This window comes from Pseudorca crassidens, chromosome 7 (genome assembly GCF_039906515.1).
Source record: "Pseudorca crassidens isolate mPseCra1 chromosome 7, mPseCra1.hap1, whole genome shotgun sequence".
In the NCBI taxonomy this organism is placed as follows: Eukaryota; Metazoa; Chordata; class Mammalia; order Artiodactyla; family Delphinidae; genus Pseudorca; species Pseudorca crassidens.
Genome location: NC_090302.1, coordinates 38,777,274 through 38,795,768, shown reverse-complemented (window position 1 = coordinate 38,795,768; position 18,495 = coordinate 38,777,274). Strand labels below are relative to the sequence as shown.

At 37.9% G+C, this 18,495-nt stretch overlaps 1 pseudogene; it reads right to left on the bottom strand.

The window, feature by feature from the left end:
• Window positions 1-17,616: 17,616 nt before the first annotated feature.
• On the bottom strand, window positions 17,617-17,690 carry LOC137228451 (U4 spliceosomal RNA; annotated as a pseudogene).
• Window positions 17,691-18,495: the final 805 nt, after the last annotated feature.

The following is an 18,495-nucleotide window of genomic DNA, read 5'->3' as shown; positions in this document are numbered from 1 at the left end:
AAGAAAAAAATGTATTATAATTTTAAAGTTTGTACTACAGACAAATATTTATTGAAATCATACTCTTCAAGTAATTTTCTTATATTCATTCTTAATGTTTTACTTAGAAAGATTTCTATTTGATTAGTTTATACTCATAGGTTTTTAGAATCATTTCTTCGTATCTCCCCTAAGTTTCCTATTAGTGTTTTTTTTTTTTTTTTTTTTTTTGTGCGGTACGTGGGCCTCTCACTGCTGTGGCCTCTCCCGTCGCTCTGGACGCACAGGCCCAGCGGCCATGGCTCACGGGCCCAGCCACTCCGCGGCATGTGGGATCTTCCTGGACCGGGACACGAACCCGTGTCCCCTGCATCGGCAGGCGGACTCTCAACCACTGCGCCACCAGGGAAGCCCCCTATTAGTTTTTAAAGTCTGAATATTTTTAGATAATGAAGTAATGTTTGTTGCTAGTTGTAGCGGACATCTGTGGCTAAAGGTTATGTCTGTTTAACATATGTATTGTCCTAGCTTTATTCTTACGGTTCCTTCTGGGAACTTCCTCTCTAGCATGCTTTACTCCTGCTACTGGGATATAAGCAGATCTAGTTTGGCCTATCAGATTATTTCATTCACTAAGCATTAGTGATCAATTCTTTTAGGGATGGGCAAATATGACTGTGTAATAAAGAATTTGGCCTCAGCTCAAAGACACATCTGGCCTTTGTCTCCTGTTTCTAGGAGGCAACCTCTAAACCCTTGTAATTTCCTGCAAGGAGTGTCTCTATTAGTCATGGTGGGCTCCTTAGACCACGTGATGTCAGACTGACTTCTGGGAAGTATGTGGGCTGGAGATTGAGCTAAACCATGCAGGTAATTATTCAGTCAATCATGGCTACATATTAAACCCCCATAAAAACTCTGGACGTGGAAGTTCGGGTGAGTCTCCTTAGCTGGGAGACTTAGCTCCTTAGCTCCTTAGCTCTTAGAGTATTGTCATATATGGGTACTGGAAGAGTAATGCATCTCTGAGGATGGTGAAAGCTTTGCATCTGGAACCCTTCCAGATTTTGCCCTATGCATGTTTTCCTTTGGTTGATTCTAACTTGTATCCTTTTGCTATAATAAAACTGTAATGATAAGTCTAATGTTTTCCCGAGTCCTATGAGTTGTTCTAGTGAACCATCAAACCTGTGGGTGGTCATGAGAACTCCCCTGAATTTTTAGCTAGCTGGTCTGAAGTAAGGGTGTCCTTTTGGGAACACTGAACTTGTGCCTGGTGTCTGAAATGAGAGCAGTCTTGAGACTGTTCCCTCTGATTTTTCACTTGGTGTCAGAAGTCTTGGGCATACTTGGCAGTCTGGAGGACTGTGCCCTTAACTTGAGTCTGACCAACTTTGGGTGATGGTCAAGCAGAGCATTGCATAGGATTGATATATAGACAGATAGGGAAGTTCTGTTTGTGGAAATGTTAAGCTAGGGATGTTAAGGAAAGATGTAGTTGTCTTGCTGGTAGTCATGTTGTCTACCATGTGGTGATAGCCTGCATGCAGAATGTAGCTAGGTAGAGTAAAAGAATCATGAAATGGAGAAAGAAAGCTCTGATAATGTTGTTTGAGCCCACTGATTTCACTGTGCCAGACACCATATGTATCTGTGACTTCCTGGTTCAGTAAATCATTAAATTTCCTTTTCGATTAAACTAGTTTGAACTGGCCTTCACCACTTCAGTCTTAGAGTTTGCCAAACACTTGTTCTTGGGACCCAATGCTTTTCCTAGAGGATCACAAACCTCCACATGTATTGCTGAATGAAATTTTGATCAAGAATTTCCTTATTTTCATGAAACCCTGATAATCACTTAGAACTTCATTTCAAATGTACTTTAAACTTTTTTTTTATTAAGGAAGAAAGCTTATCTTTGTTAAAACATTTCATTAATGAGTGACCAAGTTTATCCCCTTGAATCATATTATCTAACTGTATTTTTTGGTATGGAAATTGAGAATAAGGGGGAAATGTAGAGTCAAAAAGATTCTGGAAATACTTATACTTTAAAAATTTTCTTTGTTGAGCATATAACTAATAAAAGGAAATAACTAATAAAAATTTGATGTTTGCGTGCACCAACTTGGGTTTGGGAGCAAATTCTTTTGGATTAAAATTATATGATGTGTAAATTTCCATAGACGGAAATTAGCCTGTCTACAAATCTGTATAGAATTTATTCAAGGACAGATTATATATACATATACACATTTAAAATAATTATTGAATTTTTCCTATTAGAAATCAATAAATACTGATTTTAGAAAAGGGAAAAAATGTTCATTCATTCAAGATATGTCTTTAGCACCTATAATATATGAGACATTCTCAAAAGATTGCAATGAACAAGACAAATGTATTTTTGCTCTCATGCAGATTAAATTTTGTGGTATAAAAGAAAATAGAATTATCCATAATCCTACTCTCTAAAAGAACAAGGTTAATATTTTAGTGTATTTCCAACATACGTGCTTTAGTGGGGTGTGTATGTGTGTGTGTAGTGCAATTGAAATAATATTCTGCATACAGTTTTGGATTCTGCTTTTTCCTTTAGCTTTTTATTTTTAATCTTACCTTTAGCTATTTAACATTCTTCAAAAACAATAGTTTTAATGGCTATTAATATTGTAAGTCATATTTATTTGCCTTTAAAAAAATCTTTTTTTTTTAAATTACCACACTGTGATGAGTAGTTTTGTCCACATACATTTGTCTAAACCATGCCTATTTCATCAAGATACATTCTTGAAATGAAATGAATGGCTAAAAAGACAGGAATATTTTAAAGTTTCAATTTCATAAATCTGAATTTTTCCCTAGAAAGGGTGTATTATGTTAGATTCCTGCCAAAGAAGAGTTAGAAAATGCTTATCTCATTTCACTTTTGCCATAATTAAATATTGATGTACATTTCTTGCTAGCATTGTTTTACACTTTTGTTTTTGTTAAAGGATGCTATTCTGCAGTATAAGTTCTAGCTAGTTATTTCAGGCATATGGGAAATCAGTTATTTTCTTCTTTTTAAATAAATTTATTTTATTTATTAATTTTTGGCTGTGTTGGGTCTTCATTGCTGTGCACAGGCTTTCTCTAGTTACAGCGAGTGGGGGCTACTCTTCGTTGTGATGTGTGGGCTTCTCATTGCGGTGGCTTTTCTTGTTGGAGAGCACGGGCTCTAGGTGTGCAGGCTTCAGTAGTTGTGGCACAAGAGCTCAGTAGTTGTGGCTCGTGGGCTCTAGAGCGCAGGATCAGTAGTTGTGCCACACGGGCTTAGCTGCTCTGCAGCATGTGGGATCTTCCTGGACCAGGGCTCGAACCTGTGTCCCCTGCATTGGCAGGTGGATTCTTAACCACTGCACCACCAGGGAAGCCCCTAATATTTTCTTTTGCAGTGCCCATTCTCCAGCAGTGGTCTTGGTATTGGAGCAACAGTCAAACTCACAAAACACAATAGGCTTCACCCAGCTTTAAGTCAATTTAGCATTAGGAAAAGATACAGATGGAGAAGAGAACAGCATGCACAACAACAGCATAGAAGAGAGTTTATGATTTTCAGGCAAAGATTCCAGTGTTCCAGTTACTTCACACTTGATACATGCATGGTGTTAAGAGATGGGGCTATGTGATAGACCATCTCAGTTTTTTTTTTTTTTTGCGGTACGCGGGCCTCTCACTGTTGTGGCCTCTTCCGTTGCGGAGCACAGGCTCCGGATGCACAGGCTCAGCGGCCATGGCTCACGGGCCTAGCCACTCCGCGGCATTTGGGATCTTCCCGGACCGGGGCACGAACCCATGTCCCCTGCATCGGCAGGCTCACTCTCAACCACTTCGCCACCAGGGAAGCCCATCATCTCAACTTTTATATAGCTTATCAAGTAACCTCTTTAGGGATACAGGATTAGAGTCCATTCTCCAGGGCTGCTACATCTTATCAATATAGATTCCTCACTTTAATTTCAACAACGAGGTACAAGTGCTTGGTTTGTACAAATTCTTATCTAGAGATTATTAATTTTGCAATCATTGTAGATCTACTCCTCACAATTCCTTGAGCTAACAGTAGCCATCCATGAGGATGGAGGAAAGGAGCCAGCTGTTAACTCTTCCCTTTGATCCTGTATCTAGAATTTTTATTAAACATTCTTTGTAATTCTAAGACTTTTAGAGTTTATTATCTTGTATGTGTGTGTGTGTGTGTGTTGCAGGCAAATAGTTATTTCATGTACAGTTTATGAAAAAGGGTGTATATGTTAAGGCTGTGGTCTCTGAAAGCAGTCTGCCTGGAGCAAATCCCAACTTCTGCCTTTACTTAAGTTACTTGAATTCCCCTTGCTTTACCTGTAAAATGAAGATAATAATAGCATTTACATCATAGAATTCCTTTATGGATTAAGTGAGATAATGTATGTAAGGCAGTTAATTCCTGGTACCTAATAACTGTATTCGGTACTATTTTACATTCTTGCTCAATAGTTGTAGCTCTTATTTCTACTTAATGTCTCAATGCCAGGTTAGTTTCCATAACAATTTAAAATAGTGATCTTTGATAATAAGCATACTTGCTCCTAATTCTTGTAGAGAACTCTTTAGCGCTCATTGTTAAATAAGTTCATTGTTAAGTTTAAAACATTTTTATTATTATTCCTTTTAACGATGTAAAGTAAATATATTTGTTAGATTGTTTTTGGCTGCAGGTAAAAGAAACATCAACATACTGACTAAACTATGTCACCATAAACACAAAACACTGCTTTCCTATAAATACTGTTCACTCCATACTTAGATACGTTTCCTTCATGGTCTAATGATGGATTCCAGTAATAACACCATACATATTCACATTGAGTAAATGAGAGAAGTCAACTTCTTGTGATTCTCTTAAGAAATTTACTTTCCTAGTAAATTTAAGTTTAGTTATCTCTGAACTAATCATTGACTAGCAGGAAGAGATTGGCCTAAATTAATCAAGATCTAAATTATTCAAGCAAGTTAGATGGTTACTTCCATGTCTTGCCTGTTGTAAACAGTGCTGCAATGAACATTGGAAACAATCTAAATATCCATCAATAGATGAATGGGTAAAGAAGATGTGGTACATATATACAATGGAATATTACTTAGTCATTAAAAAGAATGAAATAATGCCATTTGCAGCAACGTGGATGGATCTGGAGATTATCATACTAAGTGAAGTAAGTCGGACAGAGAAAGACAAATATGTAATATTGCTTATATGCAGAATCTAAAAAAAATGATACAAATGAACTTATTTACAAAACAGAAACAGACTCACAGACTTAGAGAATGAACTTATGGTTGCTAGGGGGGAAGGGTGTGGGGAGGGATAGATTGGGAGTTTGAGATTGACATGCATACACTGCTATATTTAAAATAGATAACCAACAAGGACCTACTGTATAGCACAGGGAACTCTGCTCAATATTCTGTAATAACCTAAATGCAAAAAGAATTTGAAAAAGGATAGATACCTGTGTATGTAAAAAACAAAACAAAACAAAACATAGCTGCCTTTGGTGATTGAGGATTGTGCCATGACAGCAGCTACTCTTGTTATGAATGTTAATATTAACCAGTAAAAAACTTATAAGTAAAACTGGGAATGGGACCTCAGTGATGAGAAGAATATAAATGTCTTAGTCTTCACCTAGCTTCATAAGCTTTAGATACACATAAATGAGGATCTTTTCCTTCTTTAAACAAATATTTACTCAGCACTGCTATGTACTAGGCACTAGACTAGGCATTGAGGATAAAAAGAATAAGACTGATTATTTTCCTGCCGTCACATAACTTGAAATTCCTCTGGAAAGACAGATGATTACACAAATAGAGTGTGATATGGCTCTAATTTTTTTTGGGATACCAGGGAATGTTTCTCAGAGGAAATTCCTTGTGAACTTATGTCTGAAAGATAAATAAGACTTGACTGATAAAGTCTGAGGGGAGAGGGAGAAGGAACGAGGGCAGGGGAATAGGATGTATCAAGATCCAAAAGTAAGAGACAGCCCGGAGCCTTAAAGGCACTGGAAAGAGTTTGGTATGACAGTAGGACAGAGTTGTGTGGGGAGGGGCTGGAGGTGAAGAGTCTTGGAAGCCTTGTTAAGTTCTGACTTTGTCTTAAGAATCCTGGGAAAATTTACAACAGGTTTGAGCTGGGGAATGGCACAAATTGGGGAATTGGCATTTACAGAAGATTGTGGGGATTAAGAATGGATCCAAATTGGAGGCATTTTTAGTGGTCTAGGTGAGTGATAGTGATGGCATGGTGGCAGTCATGTTGGAGAGATGAACAGAATTGAAACATAATTCTTTTATTTACCATTAACCTGGTGCTTGATTCAGCAGTGAGAGAGAAGTCACAGATGGCCCCCATGTTTCTGACTTGGGTAACAGTGCTACCATTCAGCGACGTAGAAACACTGGAGTACACAGCATTGAGAAGATGATGGATTTAATTTCTGAAATGTTGAGTTCAATGTTCTTAGATGCCTCTAAGCAGAGCTTTCCAGTCAGAAGTTGGCTATGGGGCTCCGGTTGTATATCTATATACATATATATATTAAGCAGCTTTATTGAGATACAATTCATTTAAGATACAATCTGCCCATTATGTGTGCATTTTCTTTATCCATTCATCCATCTATGGACACTTAGGTTGTTTCCCTGTCTTGGCTGTTGTAAATAATGCTTCAGTGAACATGGTGATGTAAATATCTTTTTGAGTTAGTGTTGTCATTTTCTTCAGATGAGTGCCCAGAAGTGGGATTGCTGGATCATATGGTAGTTTTATTTAAAATTTTTTGAGGAACCTTCATACTGTTTTCCATAGTGACTGCACTAATTTACATTCCTATCAACAGTGCATAAGGCTCCCCTTTTCTCCACATCTTTGCCAACACTTGTTATATCTTGCCGTTTTTTAAAATTGAGGTATAGTTGACATATAATATTCTATTCATTTCAGGTGTACAGCAGAGTGATTCAGAATTTTTATAGATTATACTCCATTTAAAGTTATTATAAAATATTGGCTATATTTCCTGTGCTGTACAATATATCCTTGTAGCTTATTTATTTTACACACAGTATTGTTTGTACCTCTTAACCCCTACCCCTATCTTGCCCCCCCCACCTCTCTCTCCCCACTGGTAACCACTAGTTTGTTCTCTATATCTGTGAGTCTGTTTCTTTTTTGTTTTATTCACTAGCTTGTTAGATATTTTAAATTCCACATATAAGTGATATATACAATATTTGTCTTTCTTTCTGACGTATTTCACTAATCATAATACCACCCAGGACCATCCATGTTGTTGCAAATGGCAAAATTTTATTCTTTTATTTTTTTATGACCAACTAGTATGCCATTGCATGTATATATCATGTTTCTTTATACATTTATCTGTTGGTGAACATTAGGTTGCTTTCATATCTTGGCTATTATAAATAATGCTTCCCTGAACATTGGGGTGTATGTGTCTTTTTGAATTAGTGTTTTTTGTTTTGTTCGGATATATACCCAGGAGTGGAATTGCTGGATCACTTGGTAGCTCCAGTTTTAGTTTTTTGAGGAATCGCCATACTGTTCTCCACAGTGGCTGCACCAATTTACATTCCCACCAACAGTGTGCAAGGGCTCCCTTTTCTCCACCCCCTTGCCAACATTTGTTATTTGTATGTGGTATTTTGAGTCACAGCCATTGTGACAGGTGTGAGGTGATATGTCATTTGCATTTCTCTGATAATTAGTGATGTTGAGCATCTTTTCATGTGCCTGTTGGCCATCTGTATGTCTTCTTTAGAAAAATGTCTGTTGAAGTCTTCTGCCTATTTTTCAATCTTATTGTTTGGTTTTTTCATATTGAGTTGTATGAGCTGTTTATATATGTTGGATATTAATCACTTTTGGTCATATCATTTGGAAATATTGAATTTTTTCTCCCATTCATGAGGTTGCCTTTTCTTTTTGGCAGTGGTTTCCTTTGTTGTGCAAGAGCTTTTACATTTAATTAGGCCCCATTTTTAAATTTATGGTTTTTAAAACAATTTATTTTATTGAAGTATAGTTAATTTACAATGTTGTGTTAATTTCTGCTGTACAACAAAGTGATTCAGTTACACACACACACACACACACACACACACACACACACACACACACACACCCTTTTTCATAGTCTTTTCCATTACGGTTTATAACAGGATGTTGAATGTAGTTCCCTCTACTATACAGTAGGACCTTGTTGTTTATCCGTTCTCTATAGAATAGGTTGCATCTGCTAATCCCAAACTCCCAATCCATCCCTCCCTCATCCCCCTCCCCCTTGGAGACCACTCACTTGTTTGTGAGTCTGTATCTGTTTCACAGATAAGTTCATTTGTGTCACATTTTAGATTCCACATATAAGTGATATCATATGGTATTATGCTTTTGTTTTCTTTGCCTTAGGAGATAGATCAAAAAAACATTGTTATGATTTATATCAAAGTGTGTTCTGTGTTTTCTTCTGGGATTTTTATGGTTTTCAGTCTTACATTTAGGTCTTTAATCCATTTTAAGTTTATTTTTGTATAATGTGTGAGAAATGTTCTAATTTCATTCTTTTCCATGTAGCTGTCCAGTTTTCCCAGTGCCGCTTATTGAAGAGACTGTATTTTCTCCATTGTATATCCTTACCTCTTTTCTTGTAGATTGACTGTAAGTGCGCTGGTTTATTTCTTGGCTCTCTATTCTGTCCCATTGCTCTGTGAGTTTGTTTTTGTGCCAGTACCATGCTGTTTTGATTACTGTAGCTTTGCAATATAGTCTGAAGTCAGGGACTGTGATACCTTCAGCTCTGTACTTCATCCTCAAGATAGTTTTGGTTATTTGGGGTCTTTTGTATTTCCATACAAAATTTCAAATTATTTGTTGTAGTTCTGTGAAAAATGCCATTGGTATTTTGATAGAGGTTATATTGAATCTGTAGATTGCCTTGGGTCATTTTAACAGTATTAATTCTTTTATCCATGAATGTGGTATATCTTTCCATTTGTTTGTGTCTTCTTCAATTTCTTTCATTATTTTCTTTTAGTTTTCATAGTACAGGTGTTTCACTTCCTTAGTTAGATTTATTCTTAGGTATTTTATTCTTTTTGACATGATTGTAAATGGGCCCAGGGGTCCCAGACCTGGTGTTGGACTGTTGGTGAGTGGGGCCGGTTTCATGACGCAGCTGGCTGCAGGGTCTGGCTTGTACTGATGCTTGTGCTGGCCTGCTGGTGAGTGGGGCTGAATCCCAGCATGGATGGCTGAGGGACACAAAGTATCTCAGAGCTGGTGTTGGCCTTCAGGTGGGTGAGATCAGGGCCAGGTTGTCCTGAGGCTGGTGCCTCCCTACTGGTGGGTGAGGCTGTTCCCGAGGCTAGAGTCACCTCACTGGTGAGCAGGGCTGAGGACCAGGGTGTCTTAGGATTGGTGTCTGACCACTGGTGGGTGGAGCTGGGTCCTGAGATCTCTGGATGCAGGGCCCTGAGTGTCCTGGGTCTAGTGTCTGCACAATGGTGTATGGGGCCAAGTACTGAGCCCTCTGGTGGACAGGGCTGTGTCCAGGTGTGGCTGTGGCTTCAGGATGTCTTAAGGGACCCTGCCTGCTGGGGGTGGGGCTATGTTCCTGCCTGGCTAGTTGCTTGGCCTGCAGCACTCCAGTTCTGGTGTGTACAGACTGATGGGCTGGGGCGGGCCTCAGTCCTGAGGCTAATATGCTTGAGGGAGGATTCCAAAATGACACTTGCCAGCACCAGTGTCCACATGGTAGAAGGAGCTCACTAAAAGTATCAGCTGCCAGTATCTGTGTCCCCAGGGTGAGCACCAGTTGCCCCCTGCGCCTTCATGAGACTCTCCAAGATCAGCTGGTTGGGTGGTTCTGAACCAGGTCCCTTTCAATTTACTGCTTCTGCCCTGGATTCTGGAGTATGTGCAATATTGTGTGTGCCCTTTAAGAGTGGAGTCTATTTCCCACAGCTTTCTGGGTCTTCTGAAAGTAAGCCCCACTGTCCTTCAAAGTCAAATGTTCTGGGGGCTTGTGTTCCTGATGCAGGACCCCCGGGCTGGGGAGTCCAATGTGGAGCTCAGACCCCTTGCTCCTTTGGGAGAACCTCTGCAGTTGTAATTATTCTCCCATTTGTGGGTTGCCACCTGGGAGCATGGGTGACTCCACCCCTTCTACCTGTCTTGTTGTGGTTCCTTCTTTATATCTTTAGTTGTAGAAGAACTTTTCTGGTAGGCTCCAGTCTTTCTCATCAATAGTTCCTCTGTAAATAGTTGTAATTTTGGTGTCCCTGTGACAGAAGAGCGCAGGGTTTTCCTACTCTACCATCTCCTTTCACACCCACCAACCACTAATTTAATATCTATCTTTTTATATTTACCTGTTCTAGACCTTTCATATAAATGGAATCATACAAGGTGTAGGTCTTTGTGACTGGCTTTTTTTACTTAGCATGCTTTGATTGGTTTGCTATTTCTAAAAATTAGATTTTGTATCATTTTAATGTTAATTTCATAAAAATTAATTGGTTCACTTGGCATCTTAAAATATTTGTGTATAATTTCTACAACAAGGGGATCACTAATTACTTAGACATTTCAAATAATTTACAGTAAAATCATCTGGTTTTGCAGTAATTTTCTTTTTTCTTGTTGTTTGTTTATTTATTTATTTATTGTCTTATTAGTCATTCATTTTATACACATCAGTGTATACATGTCAGCCCCAGTCTCCCAATTTATGACACCACAACCCCCACCCACCGCCGCTTTCCACCCTTGGTGTCCATATGTTTTTCCTCTACTTCTGTGTCTCAATTTCTGCTTTGAAAACTGGTTCATCTGTACCATTTTCTAGGTTCCACATACATGTGTTAATATACGCTATTTGTTTTTGTCTTTCTGACTTACTTCACTCTGTATGACAGTTTCTAGATGCATCCGCATCTCTACAAATGACCCAATTTCGTTCCTTTTTATGGCTGAGTAATAGTCCATTGTATATATGTACCATACCTTCTTTATCCATTCATCTGCTGATGGACATTTACGTTGTTTCCATGACCTGGCTATTGTAAATAGTGCTGCAATGAACATTGTGGTGCATGTGTCTTTTTGAATTACGATTTTCTTTGGGTATATGCCCAGTAGTGGGATTTCTGGGTCACATGGTAATTCTATTTTAAGTTCCGTAAGGAACCTCCATACTGTTCTCCATAGCGGCTGTATCAATTTACATTCCCACCAACAGTGCAAGAGGGTTCCCTTTTCTCCACACCCTCTCCAGCATTTGTTGTTTGTAGATTTTCTGATGATGCCCCTTCTAACTGGTGTGAGGTGATAGCTCATTGTAGTTTTGATTTGCATTTCTTTAATAATTAGCGATGTTGAGCAGCTTTCCATGTGCTTCTTGGCCATCTGTATGTCTTCTTTGGAGAAATGTCTATTTAGGTCTTCTGCCCATTTTTGGATTGGGTTGTTTGTTTTTTTAATATTGAGCTGCATGAGCTGTTTATATAATTTGGAGATTAATCCTTTGTCCGATGATTCAATGGCAAATATTTTCTCCCATTCTGAGGGTTGTCTTTTTGTCTTGTTTATGGTTTCCTTTGCTGTGCAAAAGCTTTTAAGTTTCATTAGGTTCCATTTGTTTATTTTTGTTTTTATTTCCATTACTGTATGAGGTGGATCAAAAAAGATCTTGCTGTGATTTATGTCAAAGAGTGTTCTTCCTGTTTTCTTCTAAGAGTTTTATAGTGTCCGGCCTTACATTTAGATCTCTAATCCATTTTGAGTTTATTTTTGTGTATGGTGTTAGGGAGTGTTCTAATTTCATTCTTTTACATGTAGCTGATCAGTTTTCCCAGCACCACTTATTGAAGGGAGTGTCTTTTCTCCATTGTATATCCTTGCCTCCTTTGTCATAGATTAGTTGACCACAGGGGCGTAGGTTTATCTTTGGGTTTTGTATCCTGTTCCATTGATGTATATTTCTGTTTTTGTGCCAGTACCATATTGTCTTGATTACTGTAGCTTTGTAGTATAATCTGAAGTCAGGGAGTCTGATTCCTCCGGCTTTGTTTTTTCCCCTCAAGACTGCTTTGGCTATTTGGGGACTTTTGTGTTTCCATACAAATTTTAAGATTTTTTGTTCTAGTTCCATAAAAAATGCCATTTTTAATTTGATAGGGATTGCATTGAATCTGTAGATTGCTTTGGGTAATATAGTCATTTTCACAGTATTGATTCTTGGAATCCCAGAACATGGTATATCTCTCCATCTGTTGGTATCATCGATAATTTCTTTCAACAGTGTCTTATAGTTTTCTGAATACAGGTCTTTTGTCTCCCTAGGTAGGTTTATTCCTAGGTATTTTATTCTTTTTGTTGCAGTGGTAAATGGGAGTGTTTCCTTAATTTTTCTTTCAGATTTTTCATCATTAATGTAGAGGAATGCAAGAGATTTCTGTGCATAAATTTTGTATCCTGCAACTTTACCAAATTCATCGATTAGCTCTCGTAATTTTCTGGTGGCATCTTTAGGATTCTCTATGTATAGTATCATGTCATCTGCAAACAGTGGCAGTTTTACTTCTTCTTTTCCAATTTGTATTCTTTTTATTTATTTTTCTTCTCTGATTGCCATGGCTAGGACTTCCAAACTATGTTGAATAATAGTGGTGAGAGTGGACATCCTTGTCTTGTTCCTGATCTTAGAGGAAATGGTTTCAGTTTTTCACCATGGAGAATGATGTTTGCTGTGGGTTTGTCATATATTACCTTTAATATGTTGAAGTAGGTTCCCTCTATGCCTGTTTCTGGAGGGTTTTTATCATAAATGGGTATTGAATTTTGTCAAAAGCTTTTTCTGCATCTATTGAGATGATCATAATGCTTTTATTCAATTTGTTAATATGCTGTATCACATTGATTGGTCTGCATATATTGAAGAATCCTTGCATCTCTGGGATAAATCCCACTGATTCATGGAGTATGATCCTTCTAATGTGTTGTTGGATTCCATTTGCTAGTATTTTGTTGGGGATTTTTCCATCTATGTTCATCAATGATATTGGTCTGTAATTTTCTTTTTTTGTAGTATCTTTGTCTGGTTTTGGTATCAGGGTGATGGTGGCCTCATAGACTGAGTTTGGAAGTTTTCCTCCCTCTGCAATTTTTGGAAGAGTTTGAGAAGGATGGGTGTTAGCTGTTCTCTAAATGTTTGATAGAATTCACCTGTGAAGCCATCTGGTCCTGGAATTTTGTTTGTTGGAAGATTTTTAATCACAGTTTCAATTTCATTACTCGTGATTGGTCGTTCATATTTTCTATTTCATCCTGGTTCAGTCTTGGAAGGTTATACCTTTCTAAGAATTTGTCCATTTCTTCCTGGTTGTTCCTTTTATTGGTGTAGAATTGCTTGTAATAGTCTCTTAGGATGCTTTGTATTTCTGCAATGTCTGTTGTAACTTCTCCTTTTTCATTTCTAATTTTATTGATTTGAGTCCTCTCCCTCTTCTGCTTGATGAGTCTGGCTAATGGTTATCAATTTTGTTTATCTTCTCAAAGAGGCAGCTTTTAGTTTTATTGATCTTTGCTATTGTTTTCTTTGTTTCTATTTCATTTATTTGTGCTGTGATCTTTATGATTTCTTTCCTTTTGCTGACATTGGGTTTTGTTTGTTCTTCTTTCTCTAGTTTTTTTAGGTGTTTATTTGAGATCTTTCTTGTTTCTTGAGGTAGGCTTTTATAGCTATAAACTTCCCTCTTAGAACTGCTTTTGCTGTATCCCATAGGTTTTGGATTGTTGTGTTTTCATTGTCATTTGTCTCCAGGTATTTTTTGATTTCCTTTTTGATTTCTTCAGTGATCTCTTATTTATTTAGTAACATATTGTTTAGCCTCCATGTGTTTGTGTTTTTTATGTTTTTTTCCTTGTAATTCATTTCTAATCTCATACCGTTGTGGTCTGAAATATGCTTGATATGATTTCAGTTTTCTTAAATATACTTAGGCTTGATTTGTGACCCAAGATGTGATCTATTCTGGTGAATGTTCCGTGTGCACTTGAGAAGAAAGTGTAATCTGCTGTTTTTGGATGGAATGTCCTATAAATATAAATGCAATTTATCTGGTCTATTATGTCATTTAAAGGTTCTGTTTCCTTATTTATTTTCATTTTGGATGATCTGTCCATTGGTTAAGTGAGGTGTTAAAGTCCCCCAGTATTACTGTGTTACTGTTGATTTTCTCTTTTATAGCTTTTAGCAGTTCCCTTATGTATTGAGGTGCTCCTATGTTGGGGGCATATATATTTATAACTGTTATATCTTCTTCTTAGATTGATCCCTTGATCATTACGTAGTGTCCTTCCTTGTCTCTTGTAACATTGTTTATTTTAAAGGCTATTTTATCTGAACATTGCCACTGCAGCTTTCTTTTGATTTCCATTTGCATGGATTATCTTTTCCCATCCCCTCATATTCAGTCTGTATGTGTTCCTAGGTCTGAAGTGGGTCTCTTGAAGACAGCATATAGATGGGTCTTGTTTTTGTATCCATTCAGCAAGCCTGTGTATTTTGGTTAGAACATTTAATCCATTCACGTTTAAGGTGATTATCGATATGTATCGTCTTATGACCATTTTCTTAATTGTTTTGGGTTTGTTTTTGTAGGTCCTTTTCTTCTCTTGTTTTTCCCACTTAGAGAAGTTCCTTTAGCATTTCTTGTAGAGCTGGTTTGGTGGTGCTGAATTCTCTAAGCTTTTGCTTGTCTGTAAAGCTTTGGATTTCTCCATTGAATCTGAATGAGATCCTTGCTGGGTAGAGTAATCTTGGTTGTAGGTTCATCACTTTAAGTGTATCATGCCACTTCCTTCTGGCTTGTAGAGTTTCTGCTTAGAAATCAGCTGTTAACCTTATGGGAGTTCCCTTGTATGTTATCTGTCGTTTTTCCCATGCTGCTTTCAATAGTTTTTCTTTGTCTTTAATTTTTGCCAGTTTGATTACTGTGTTTTTCGGTGTGTTTCTCCTTCGGTAAATCCTGTATGGGACTCTCTGTGCTTCCTGGACTTGGGTGGCTATTTCCTTTCCCATGTTAGGGAAGTTTTTGACTATAACCTCTTCATATATTTTCTCGAGTCCTTTCTCTCTCTGTTCTCCTTCTGGGACCCCTATAGTGTGAATGTTTTTGCGTTTAATGTTGTCCCAGAGGTCTCTTAGGCTGTCTTCATATCTTTTTATTTTTTTTCTTTATTCTGTTCCGCAGCAGTGAATTCCATCATTCCGTCTTCCAGGTCACTTATCCGTTCTTCTGCCTCAGTTATTCTGCTATTGATTCCTTTTTGTGTATATTTCATTTCACTTACTGTATTGTTCATCCCTGTTTGTTTGTTCTTTAATTGTTCTATATCTTTGTTAAATATTTCTTGCATGTTTTTGATCTTTGCCTCCATTCTTTTCCCAAGGTCTTGGATCATCTTCACTATCATTATTCTGAATTATTTTTTTGGAAGGTTGCCTATATCCACTTCATTTCATTGTTTTTCTGGGGTTTTATCTTGTTCCTTCATCTGGTACATAGCCCTCTGCCTTTTCATCTTGTTTCTCTTTCTGTGAATGTGGTTTTTGTTCCACAGGCTGCAGGATTGTAGTTCTTCTTGCTTCTGCTGTCTGCCCTCTGGTGGATTAGGGTATCTAAGAGGCTTGTGTGAGTTTCCTGATGGGAGGGACTGGTGGTGGTTAGAGCTGACTGTTGCTCTGATGGGCAGAGCTCAGTAAAACTTTAATCTGCTTGTCTGCTGATGGGTGGGGCTGGGGTCCCTCCCTGTTGGTTATTGGGCCTGAGGCAGCCCAACACTGGAGCCTACCTGGGCTCTTTGGTGGGGCTATTGGCTGACTCTGGGAGGGCTCACACCAAGGAGTACTTCCCAGAACATCTGCTGCCAGTGTTCTTGTCCCTTGGTGAGCCACAGCTGCCCCCCCCTCTGCAGGAGACTCTCCAACACTAGCAGGTAGGTCTGGTTCAGTCTCCTATGGGGTCACTGCTCCTTTCCCTTGGTCCCGATGCACACAATACTTTGTGTGTCCCCTCCAAGAGTGGAGTCTCTATTTCCTCAGTTCTGCCGAAGTCTTGTAATGAAATCAAATCCTGCTAGCCTTCAAAGTCTGATTCTCTAGGAATTCCTCCACCTGTTGCCAGACCCCCAGCTTGGGAAGCCTGACGTGTGGCCCAGAATCTTCACTCCAGTGGGTGGACTTTTGTGGTATAAGTGTTCTCCAGTTTGTGAGTCACCCAGTTAGCAGTTATGGGATTTGATTTTATTGTGATAGCGCCCCTCCTACCATCTCATTACAGCTTCTCCTTTGTCTTTGCATGTGGTGTGTCTTTTTTGGTGAGTTCAAGTGTCTTCCTGTCGATGATTGTTCAGCAGTTAGTTGTGATTCTGGTGTTCTCAAAAGAGGGAGTGAGAGCATGTCCTTCTAGTATGCCATCTTGAACCAATCTCAATTCTGTAGTAATTTTGTTAAGCGCTTTTCTCTCTCCGAAAAGTTCAGCAGGTCCCCAAGACCGTCTTTGCTTCTGACACTTACTTCATGTTCTGAGGTCTCCAAGACCACCATCAGGTTTAAGAATTCACTAGAATGAGTCACAGCACTCAGTAAAGCTGGTATACTCACAGTTACAGTTTATTACAGTGAAAAGAACAAGTTAAAATCAACCAAGGGAACAGGCACATGGAGCAGGGTACGGAGACACAACTACAGAGTTTCCCATTGTCGTTTTCAAGAAGAGTCCTGCAGACAGTGCTTACTTCTCCCAGTAATGGTATGTGGCAATATACATGGAATATTGCAACCAAGGAAGCTCACCCAAGCCTTGGTGTCCAGTTTTCATCTGGCCTTGGTCATGTAGACATGGTTGACCATCTGTGTGACTGATCTTAGTCTGTAGCTCCTCCAGAGCTCCTTATCTGCTGCCATGTGGCCCAAAGCACCCTCCCCCAACCATAAATCATATTATTAGCAGAGACTATGTGGCATGACCCAAGGACCCCAGGTAAACAAAAACATTCTTATCAGGCAGGATATGCCAGAGGTTTAGAGGTTACCTTCAAGGAGTTGAGGGAAAAAGGGCAAGACTGGTTTTAGGGCAAGGTTAGTCTTTTACTGTGCACCACTTATAGCTGAAAATGCATTTCAAATTTTTGTTTCTTAAATTAATTTTGCTTGTATTTTCCCAGGCAATTTGTGTTTTATCAACTTTTTCAAATTTTGGTTGAAATGTAATCTTATGTATTTTCTTATGTATTTTCTATTTTAATTGTCTCTGTTTTTTTAAAATATCCATTTTCTCCTTTCTAAGCTTTAAATTTATATTTTTAGTAACTTTTGTTACTGAAATTTGTCCATTTTATTATAATTTTTCTTTCCTTAGATCTACAAAAGTTAATTCAACAGTTCCTATAGTTACTTATTCATTATTTTTATGCTTATTTTTAATGTCTCCTGTTTCTTAAGTTTGTTTTATTGTTTTATTACCCCCAAATTCTTTTCGATTATCAATAATTGTGCCTCAGATAAACCTCATTGGCTATAATACTGCCACTGCATAAAGTTGAAAATCTTGAATTACGTGCCTTATTTATTAACACTTCTTTTTAAATTTAGTAATAGAAGTCTTCACTACTATGAAATATTCTGGAACATCACAGATTTTTTTTCCAAAATTTTAATCTTGTTTTATTTTAATTAAACTTTAAAATTTTGCAGTAGTTGTAGATTCACCTGCATTTGTAAGAAATAATATGGAGAGATCTCCCATGTATATACTTTGCCAAGTTTGACCCAGTGATAATATCTTGCAAAACTATAGTACAGGATATTGACATTGATACACTCAATATACAGATCATTTTTATCACCACGAGAATCTCTCAGGTTGCCCTTTTATATACATGCCCACTTCTATCTCACTCAGCACTGTTAACTCTTAGCAACTACTATAATTTCTGTAATTTTGTCATTTCAAGACTGTTATATAAATGGAGTCATATAATATGTAATCTTTTGGGATTGACTTTTTTTTTCATTCATCTTAAGTCTATGGAGATTCATCCAAAATGTTGTATCAGTAGTTTGATCCTTTTTATTGCTGAGTAGTATTCCATGGTAAATAAACCACAGTTTGCTTAACCGTTCACCTTTTGGAAGACATTTGGGTTGTTTCCAGTTTTGAGCTATAAAGCTGCTATGAGCATTTGTGTATAGGTTTTTGGGTGAACATAATCTTCATTTCTCTGGGATAAATCCCCAGGAATGCAATTGCTAGGTTGTATGGTAGTTGCATGTTATTTCTTTTTCAAAGTGTTTGTACCATTTTACGTTTCCACCAGCAATGCATTAGTCCACCTCCTCTGCATCC